Source organism: Doryrhamphus excisus, chromosome 20 (genome assembly GCF_030265055.1).
Source record: "Doryrhamphus excisus isolate RoL2022-K1 chromosome 20, RoL_Dexc_1.0, whole genome shotgun sequence".
NCBI lineage: Eukaryota > Metazoa > Chordata > Actinopteri > Syngnathiformes > Syngnathidae > Doryrhamphus > Doryrhamphus excisus.
The window spans coordinates 11,993,306-12,004,495 of NC_080485.1; positions in this window are offsets into that span (position 1 = coordinate 11,993,306).

The following is an 11,190-nucleotide window of genomic DNA, read 5'->3' on the forward strand; positions in this document are numbered from 1 at the left end:
CCAGTCCAAGTTGTACCCCGCCTCTTGCCCGAAGACAGCTGGGATAGGCTCCAGCGGTAGAAAATGAATGAATGAAGTCATAATATTATGAGGAAAAGGGCTGCACGACGGTCGAGTGGTTAGCACGCAGACCTCACAGCTAGGAGACCCGAGTCCAATTCCACCCTCGGTTTGCATGTTTTCCCCGTGCATGCGTGGGTTTTCTCCGGGTACTCCGGTTTCCTCCCACATTTCAAAAACATGCTAGGTTAATTGGCCACTCCAAATTGTCCATTGGTATGAATGTGAGTGTGAATGGTTGTTTGTCTATATGTGCCCTGTGATTGGCTGGCCACCAGTCCAGGGTGTACCACACCTCTCGCTCAAAGACAGCTGGGATAGGCTCCAGCACCCTCCCGATAAGCGGTAACCCTATCCTTAATCCATACACTAACCCTAACCCTTTATCCCAAACTGTCATAACAACAACCCTGAATCTCAACCTAATGATAACCAAACCCAAACCCAAGGTATAGCCCAAACCCTAACCTAAACACCAAGCGTAAGACTAACACACACACAAAGCATGCCAGCCGTACAAAAACACCATCAGTAGTTGTGCAATATTATCTTCCTTTAGGCTAAATGTAAAGACCAAGACCAAAGAAGTGACAAGACAAGCTCTGATTGGTGGATTTGACCTTTTTTTTCTTCTTCAATACAATTTCTATGTTTTGCATCCATCCATTGATTTTCTATACTGCTGACCTCACGAGGGTCTGTCTTTGATCTATTCTGGAAATCTATCCTTTATATGTAATGAACTCCATTTTAAAAAGCTGGGTTGTCACACAGGAGTACGGCACGTTTACCGCATGTAGTTTGACTGACGTTTTGGCGTTAAAACAGCATTGCCTTGAAATGAGAGCATTGAAAGCTATCATCATCGCTAATGTTTAGTATATTTACATCTTTGGGAGGATGATTGCATTGCTCAAAGCTAATCATTCAGTGTCATAGAAAAGAATACAATAGAAACGTTTGATCATTCGGCGATTCAAAGGATTTAACGGTAGAACCTTGATTGAGCCACAAAAGTCGGAATTATGGTGCATGACAGACGACATGTGCTGTTTTGTCGGATTGGAAAAGCAGAATTCATGCACGGATCTCCAATCGACGACCCTGAGTCCTGCGTTCAGTGAGCCTGAAAACGTCCAAACTCTGCGGCGAAATCAACTGTTTGCGTCTCTATTCTGCATTCCTGTCAGCGCCTTCATCACCAGCTTATTAAGTTCCGGCCGTCCCCTCCCCGCGTTTATGCGTGTCCCTGCCCTCCCGTCGTCGCCCCGAGGCGACCGCTCTCGCCTTTTAGCATAACAAGCGTGCGCCTTGCCGTCCGGGGTCCATGGTCATTATTCAGCACCCTGCAGTCCATGCATTCCCAAGTACCTCCCCCGGGTCTCGGGTGTCCCGCAGGGCGCTGTTGTGGGCGCAGTTTTCATTAAGACACTCATTTTGCACACACTGTGATTTGCATGCGTTCTTTTAAATAGTTTTAAAAAGCGAGGGCCCCCCTTGCATTAAATGACGCCCCAGTAGAACTATTAAGTGGAGGGACAAACGGGCGTCTGCTTGTGCCATTTCAATTCCGGCACGATGGGACGGCGCCACTTCGGCCCCCGTTGTGGACGCCAGCCCGCTGCTTAGCATTGCATCCTGTTTTGCCTTATTGCTTTTGCACATCTTTTATGATTACACACACTACACACACACACACATACGCTATCCCGAGCGCCATAGCGGCTGCCACTCCCCTTCGTCCAACTCAAGACAAATTAATTACGTTCCTCTTGAGGTAGAAACAATTACAATTGCATCTCCTCGGTGGAACCTCGTGGTCGTCTTTGAAGCAAAGTGCTTGACAGTCTAATCGCTGTGACCCCTTCAGAGGTGATGCGTCGCTTCCTTCTGATAAATGAATAATTACTGAACCTAACATCTTTACTTATGGCGACATCCTTTGTGATGAAGTGACTTGTTTTATGATAAAAAATTTTACTTCTGTCTCCAAAAGCAATTGAGAAACAAAAAGAAAAACAATTGCATCAATTTTCAACAGTGAAACACGCTGAGTTTCAGTTCTTAATTTGACCATATTTGTGTAAAAATCTAGAAGCTAATCTATCATCATGCTGGAACCCATCCAAGCTGACTTTAGGCGGGAGGCGGGGTACACTCTGGACTGGTGGCCAGCCAATCACAGGGCACATATAGACAAACAACCATTCACACTCACATTCATACCTATGGACAATTTGGAGTCGCCAATTAACCTAGCATGTTTTTTTTGGGAATGTGGGAGGAAACCGGAGTACCCGGAGAAAACCCACCACGCATGCACGGGGAGAACATGCAAACTCCACACAAAGATATCCAAGTGGAGACTCGAATCCAATATAATCCAATATATCCAATACTCAAATCCTGACTGTGTGGCTAACATGCTAACCACTGCTAAAAATCATTCATTCATTTTCTACAGCTTATCTTTACAAGGGTCGCAGGGGTGCTGGAGCCTATCCCAGCTGTCTTTCGGCGAGAGGCGCGGTATATATATATATATATATATATATATATATATATATATATATATATATATATATATATATATCACTATATTGACAGTTACTATGGTACCCATTATGTCATTGTATGGTCATATCACCTCGTACTTCAGTATGTGAAAAAAAAACGTAAACTATATTAGGAAAGCAGGAAGTGAACAAATGCTACAGTTACTGATTGTAAAAGTACCAAATGGAAGGGTAGGATTTAATAAGCTTTGCTTTTACATACCTATGGACAATTTGGAGTCGCCAATTAACCTAGCATGTTTTTGGAATGTGGGAGGAAACCGGAGTACCCGGAGAAAACCCACCACGCATGCACGGGGAGAACATGCAAACTCCACACAGAGACGGCCGAGGGTGGAATTGAACCCTGATCTCTTAGCTGTCAGGTCTGCGCGCTAACCACTCGACCGCCGTTCCACCACATCAAAATGTTATTTGTACCAATTTATAGAGGTTTTATGATGAACGAACGAATGTAAACAAGGGCGACTGTGTTCAACTTTAGAGGTAATATTGTGAATTTGACTATGTGAACTAATGCATTTCATGTTATGCATAATGAGATTGTCTTTAAGACTATAACAACCGACCCAATAAGCCTCATCAGCTACGACCTTTTTGTGCGATGCCAGCAAATGAGCTTTCTAAACACAAACACACACACACACACATATACACACACCATGCTGCATTATTTGCTATGTTTGTGAAGCTTTTATGTACTTTAAACTATTGTAAATAATAATAGGACATGCAGAGAGACTTTGTTTGTCCTGAGATGACACTTCTATCAGCCTCATGCACACAGACGTCCGTGTGTCCCAGATTAGGACACAGAAAAGCACTTAATGGATGCACTGCCGGGGGACCGTGTGGACAAGATATGTGGTGGCCTTTAGTGATATGCCTCACACACACACACACACACACACACAGTCCTAAGAGACAGGTCTCACTCTTCGACGTGGAGACGACTCGCTGACAGCAGCCATGTCTCACAGTAAGAGACCCCCCATCCCTGAGAGACCCCTTCCTTCTATCCAGTCGTCCCGCACGCATCCCGGACACGAGCATCTCTGCAGAAAACTATTTCTGTCAAACGTCCCCAAAGGTTGATGCCTGTTGTCAAGTCTTTGTTGAACATGTCCATGTTCCCCCTGAATGGAACGCCTGCTTATCAATAAAGAAGCTGAGCGACATCCGTGGAAAATACGACACGGACACAACAAAAGGCTGACTTTTAAAGGGCCCGCCTCTTTTATAAATGATTGACTGACCTTTATTTATCACATATACAATGTAGCGCAGTGGTTCCCAAACTTTTTACAGTGGCGTACCCCTTTTAGATGTTTGACCTGAAGGCATTTTTGGCCCTACTACAACACGCTAACATTGATGTCCGTGTAACATTATCTTACTCTTATGAGCAACAAGTGGTTAATTTTGTGAATATCATGTGATTTTTCATGTATTTGCACCTGTGGGTGTGTTTTCTGTGATTTCCATGTGTCCCTGAATGCAGCGGCAACTTGAACCCAGGGAGTTATGTGATGCATCTGAATGCACCATTCGTGGAAAAAAACTAGAGCAGTACTATTGCGGTTGTCTCCTCCTGCTGTGAAGCGTTCAGGCGCACTCTTATTTGTGAGTGTTAGGCGCTAGATGTTTTTTATTTTTTTTAGTCACGTACCCCCGTGACAACTGACTTACCGTTGGGGGTACATGTACCCCATTTTCAGGAACCGAGGTTATGGAGTTTGTTGTTTAAGAGCGAACACAGTGTGCTAGCTTGAATTAACTTGATTAACACGCACCAAACAAATACACACATTAGCACTCAATTACGTCAACAAATCTTACTTTTACGCATCATACACAGTATGAAAAATACAATATACGTCCATGTGTTAGCTTAAGCAACTATGCAGTGTTCAAGAGTCGTCAAACAAAGTGGGACGGGTCAGCACAACATAAACATATAAGATTTCTAACTGTATATTATTTTTTTGAATACAATAATAGCCCTTATTTCCAAAATGAATTTGCATATTTTTGTGCCTGAAAGTTTTCCCTGGCCTGCTTTGTGCTCTGTCATATTGACAATCTTGGGTTAGCATGAACATTCATTCATTCATTTTCTACCACTTTTTCCTCACAAGGGTCGCTGGAGGCGGGGTACACCCTGGACTGGTGGCCAGCCAATCACAGGGCACATATAGACAAACAACCATTCACACTCACATTCATACCTAGCATTAACCTAGCATGTTTTTGGAATGTAGGAGGAAACCGGAGTTCCCGGAGAAAACCCATGCATGCACCGGGAAAACATGCAAACTCCACACAGAGATGGCCGAGGGTGGAATTGAACCCTGGTTTCCTAGCTGTGAGGTCTGCGCGCTAACCACTTGACCACCGTGCCGCCCCTAGCATTGCCTGTGTTTTAATTCATGACTATGAATATACAGAATGAAACATATAATAGTGAAGGGACAATTGCCCCCCCCCCCCCGCCCCCAAGAATAACTAGGTTTAATAACCTACAGTAAAATGTACTGTAGTTATGACAAAGCCCCAAACTAACAAACTGATAAAACTTGCAAAGATCAGCACACACAGTGAAGATGATGCTGACACATTTGATGCTAAGACACCAACCTTGGGGATGAAGACAAAAGACTCTCGCTTTGCTTGTGTTCCTCCTTTGCTTCACCCCTAAACTGGATTCCAGCGCCACAAAAAAAAAGGTGTGTTGCTAATCTTTGCAAGAATGTCAGGTGTGTATGTGCGAGTGAGAAAGCGTTGATTACAGCCTCCTCTTCAGCACAGCGAGCCGACATTTCTCAAGTGTGTGTAATTATAGTGAGCAGCCAGCCTCCTAAGCATCCTGTCAATCTGAATCAGTTGGAAGACACACAAACACTAAATTGTGCTCTGAGTGTGCACTTTCATCCTATATGTGCATGTGTGTGTGTGTGTGTGTGTGTGTGTGTACTGTACATGTACTGGTTCTGTCCTGTGTGAGAATCAGACCGTGCGTGTCTGCACAAATCAGGCCCGGCGTCTCGCTCCACCTCTTGCACAATGGCCGGGTTTGGGTTTCACACACTCAGACTGACAATCAGGCGCTAAACAGAGGCTGCGGCGATTACCCTTTTAGCTTATGTAGCTCGTATAGCTCAATTATCCCGTGAAATGAGGATCTGGGCCCAAGGCCAGAGCTGTCAAGACGGAGAATTCAAGTGATTGGAAATAGCAGAGAGGCTTGTTCGCTCCTCACCTGTCAAACAGCTCAGCTCACCTGTGGGCCAACGCCATGGCGACATGCTGCAGACGTGTGACGACGCAATTGATTTTCACACCAGGAAGCTCGTGCTCCATGATTAACAATCAAATTTGACATGCTTTTATGAAAAGGGATCATCTCAGTAAGGTCTCCTGTGATTGGACAAGGTGTTGTGTGACATCACAAAGCCAAGCGACGTGCTTCCGAAGGGGAGAACACTTTGCAGTTGGATTATTGAGGTCAAGTGTAAGTACATCAATGCCAAATATCATTTTCCAATTTGAGCCTCACTTCAGGACATCAGGACATCATATTCATAAATTTTAGTCAGAGGAGGCAGATCATAATAATTAACTCATCATAATTGCATAAAATAAATATGAATGCTCGTCAACTGATCTGTGTCATGTTTTTTTTCTGTATGATTTTCAGTTTTAACATTTTCTTAAAAAAATCACTGAATTTGGGTAATTCCCAAGATGCAAGATACTGTATGTTCCCATGTTATCCCAAGCTAAAGCTAAGGGTGTTCAAAGTGCGGCCTGCGGCTCATTCTAAATATATAATTTAACAAGAAAACTACAACATAAAAAAGCAACAGCAAAAATGAAGAAAAAAAATCTGCAGTAACTTTATAAGAATAAAGTCCAAATATTAACAGATAAAAAGTTGTAATCTAAGGAGAAAAAGTCATAACTTTACAAGAATAACGTCAGAACATTATGAGAAAAAATAATGACAATTTAGTAGCATAAAGTTAAAATATTGAAGAAAAGAAATGTCATTGAAAAAGTCATAATATTATGAAAAACCAAAAAAAATGAATAAAGTTGTAATTTTTGAAAAAATTACGTTGTGGAAAAAGTTTGCATGTTGAGAAAACAAAGTCAAAGCATTATTGGATAAAATAAAAAATTCCGAGAAGAAAAGTTACATGAAAAAAGTTGAAATAGTTGAAAAAAATGTTGAAAAAAATGTTGAAAAAAATGTTGAAAAAAATGTTGAAAAAAATGTTGAAAAAAATGTTGAAAAAAATGTTGAAAAAAATGTTGAAAAAAACGACAATCAAGTCAAAATGGTAAGAGAAAAAAAGTAATTTTTGTAAAACAAAATAAAGTTGTAATTTTTTGAAAAATGAGAGCAAAGATCATACTAATAATGGGTAGTATTTTTTTTTTACCTACTATATCACAACAGATGCAAAAACAGTCCATGTCCTGGGAAAACAGGATGTTTGGTCACCTCAACTTTAACCAAACCTATTAGCATTAGCATTAGCATTAGCAAAAAGCCTCTCCATGTTGATATCCAAGGGTAGAACATGTATGTATTTTCTCATTGGTACCCGTGGCCGTGCGATGTTTCATGTGTTAAACATATTCATGACAGAAACCCCGGCGGCTTTGCTCGCTACAAATTAAACAGCGGCGGCGGGCTGAGCGGCGCCGACGGATAGCGAGGAAGCGCCCGGGCTGAGCAGAGAAGAAGCGGCAAATTACATTGTCAATTCAAATCCTGCCACTAATGCATCTCATTGAGTCTTGTGTCGCTGTCGTGCCGCACGCTCAGTTATCTGTGCAAGCGACGGAGCACGGCGGCCATGTTAACAGCTCCAAGTGTAACAGCTCTTTGCTCGGCCGGCTGAGCAATCGCGAGAGGAAGAGGGAGGCCGACATACCAGACATGAAAAATTAATCTTTCCTGCTCGGGCAGAGCTGTATCAGTTTAATTACGGCGAGCAGCCCAGTCTCGGCGCCGACATGGCCTCTTTCCGAAGTGAATTAAAACATCGCTTCACACACACACACACACACACACACACACACACAAAGCGAGAAGTGCGGCACATAAATAAACACACTACACTCCTCCTCCTCCTCCTCCTCTTGTCTGGAGGTCCCTCGTCCTCCAAACTATTTGAAAATCAATTATCTCAACAAAGCAGCTGCAAGGAGTGGCTGCCACTTACTCCTGAAGTGAACAACTTATTTGAAATTCATGATTGTGTCCAGCCTCCCGTGTGCAGCACTTCCTGTTCCTGCCCCCCCCCCCCCCCCCCCCCCAACGCCCTCTCTCCTGTGTCTCTCTCCTCACGTATAAAAGCGACCACATGGCTCGAACCAATCACAAGTCACTCTCATCTCCAAAAGTACCCGCCTACCGTCATGTAATTTTCACGAGCTCAAGGCCACACACACACACACACACACCTACACACACACACACACACACACACACACACACACACACACACACAAGTATGCATATTGTCACAAGGTACACTTGATTGGTTCTCCTTATTTATTTATCATATGCAAATGAGACACAGAGAGATCTTTCTCTGGCTTCTACAGCATGAATATGGACGCAAAGAGCATACAAAGGAGAATATTATTGATATCCTTGCTATGTTGATATCTATGTATCCATCAACGTAGTAATATTACTACATAAAAAGTGTTTTGACCTTCCTGATTTTTTATTATTTACATGTTTGCCATGCTTAAAAGTTTGAGATCATCAAACAAATGTAACTATGACTAAGGATAGGCTGTCGGTAGACACCATAATTCACGTTCCCATTTATCACAGCAAGACGTCCAGATCCTGAAGCAGCAAAACAGCCCCAGACCATCACACTACCACCACTATATTTTACTGTTGTTATGATGCCAGATATAATGGGACACACACCTTCCATAAAGTTCAGCTTTTGATGGAGATGAGCCTTAATGTTCGTTTTGTTCAGCAGTGGTTTCCATCTTGGAACTCCACCATGGAGGCCGTCATTCTTAGGTTAAAAGTCATGAACACTGACCTTAACTGAAGCAAGTGAGGCCTGCAGTTCTTTAAGTGCTGTTGTAGGGTCTTTTGTGACCTCTTGGATGAGGTGTCACTGCGCTCTTAGGGTCATTTTGGTTGGCCGGACACTCCTGGGAAGGTTCACCACTATTCCATGTTTTCGCCATTTGTGGTTAATGGCTCTCACTGTGGTTTGCTGGAGTCCCAAAGCTTTAGAAATGACTTTATAACATTTTCCAGACTGAATGATCTCAATTACTTTCTTTCTGGGGGGAGGGGCAACAGGGGTGATTTTTCACACCACTTTATATTGTATATACAGCATATATACTGTATAGTAAGTAAGCGTAAGTATAAGTGGGACATTTATTTTAGTGGCATTCCTATTGTCAATTCAATGTACAGTGAATGTCAATATTTTTATATTATTTTAATTTTTTGTTTAATTTCATTTGATTAAAATTTCTAAAAAAAATCCATTATTTATTAAATTTCTATTATTATTATTATTTATTATTATTACCTTAATGATCAACATTACTACACATATCACTGTGTTAAAGGTTTGTTATTAATTAATTCATTCATTTTCTACCGCTTTTCCTCACGAGGGTCGCGGGGGTGCTGGAGCCTATCCCAGCTGTCTTTGGGCGAGAGCCGGGGGTACACCCTGGACTGGTCGCCAGCCAATCACAGGGCACATATAGACAAACAACCATTCACACTCACATTCATACCTATGGACAATTTGGAGTCGCCAATTAACCTAGCATGTTTTTGGAATGTGGGAGGAAACCGGAGTACCCGGAGAAAACCCATGCATGCACGGGGAGAACATGCAAACTCCACACAGAGATGGCCGAGGGTGGAATCGAACCCTCCTAGCTGTGAGGTCTGCGCGCTAACCACTAGACCGCCGTGCCGCCTGTTATTAATTCAATGAATCGCAAATAAAGAGCTGTTTTGAAGTAATTTATTTTTTAATTCAATAAAAAAAATGCCAAATTATGCCAACATAAATAAAATAAGAAATATAAGATCCGTGTGTTCATGCAAAACAAAGAAAATCTCAACCTCAGCCTTTAGGGCAACAAAGTGTCCTCTAATCCGACAAGTGGTAAAGCAGTGTATTTTGCAATGTACATTTCCCCCCTACTTTGTACTGGGGATGAAATAATCTCAAAGCCTCTGCAGCCGGGCTCAGAAATCTGATGGAATGCCCTTCCAGAAATGTCGGCTGTGTTTTTTTGCCGGGAGATTAATGCCTTAAAGATTACAACAATATAATGTTTGTGCAGCCACATGACTTTTGGTAACAACAGCAGACGTTTGGAGTGTCACTTTTAACTCCACGGCCCTTTAGTCATACTGCTGCAGATACATAAACATCACAAAAAACAAGAATGGAAGCTATAAGCCTCTAATCACAGCAATTGTAAAGCTACTAAAATCACAAATAAAAGCTGTAAAGCCCATGCAACAGGTGGCGCTATAGCCAATTGAAAGGAATTTCAGCAAAAGACGCTACCCAAATACTTTAACTTCTTAGTCTTCTACAGACTCCTGTGGTCATTGACTTTTGGTGTTGTCCTCCTACAAGTCCTACAAGAACATTGTTCACGTGGAGCTCAGGATCATAACAGAGTGTGACAAGGCTGTCATGTATGTAGCATGGTCCGTCCTCGGCTTAGAGACAGTTGGTGTCATGTTCGGACGTCTCACCACCAGCTGGACTCTCACCCTCTTTCCTCTTCTGTCACACTCGATCTTCCTCGAATGATTTGCCCTCCTTCTCTCGCTCCATGCTCACTCTTTCCAAGCTCTCCATGTGCGTATTTTGTGCTAAACGCAACAAAAAAAAAGCTCCACATATTGTCAAAAGCAATAGGACAATACATGACTTGGGTGTCAGACATCATGTCCACAAAGGTTATTTACGTCAAAAGAAGAAACATGTTTTAATATTTTTGTACAGTCCAGCTATCAACCAGTCTTACAAAATGTCAGGGATTATTGTTGTTCTTCATTATAACACGACTTGTATTGATATTGAAAAAGACTGATATTGCTGCGGTTAAACATCTTTGATAGAACATCTTTGACTGACGTCTCACTGCAGTACAAATTTTCAACCTTCAGTTTTTTCATTTTTAGGTTGTATTGTTTTGTATTATATGTCATTATATATGTCATTGTATTGTCAAATCAAGATGACCATTCATTTTCATGGACATCTAAACACAAGACGAACAGTCTCAGTGTTAAAGGGGACCTATTATGCTTTTTACACTTTTCTGACCTATAAATGTTGTTAGAATGTTGTATTCTCGTGTTAAACAATACCAAAGTTTCAGATAATGAGGTTTACGCATTTGGAAGTGAGCCCTGAAAGATGTTTGGGATGGCTCAAAATGCTCGGTTTTAGAGGGCGGTGCAAAACTGTTGTTTTGTGATGTCACAGAGTTGATGTGATGTCCTTATGGTAAT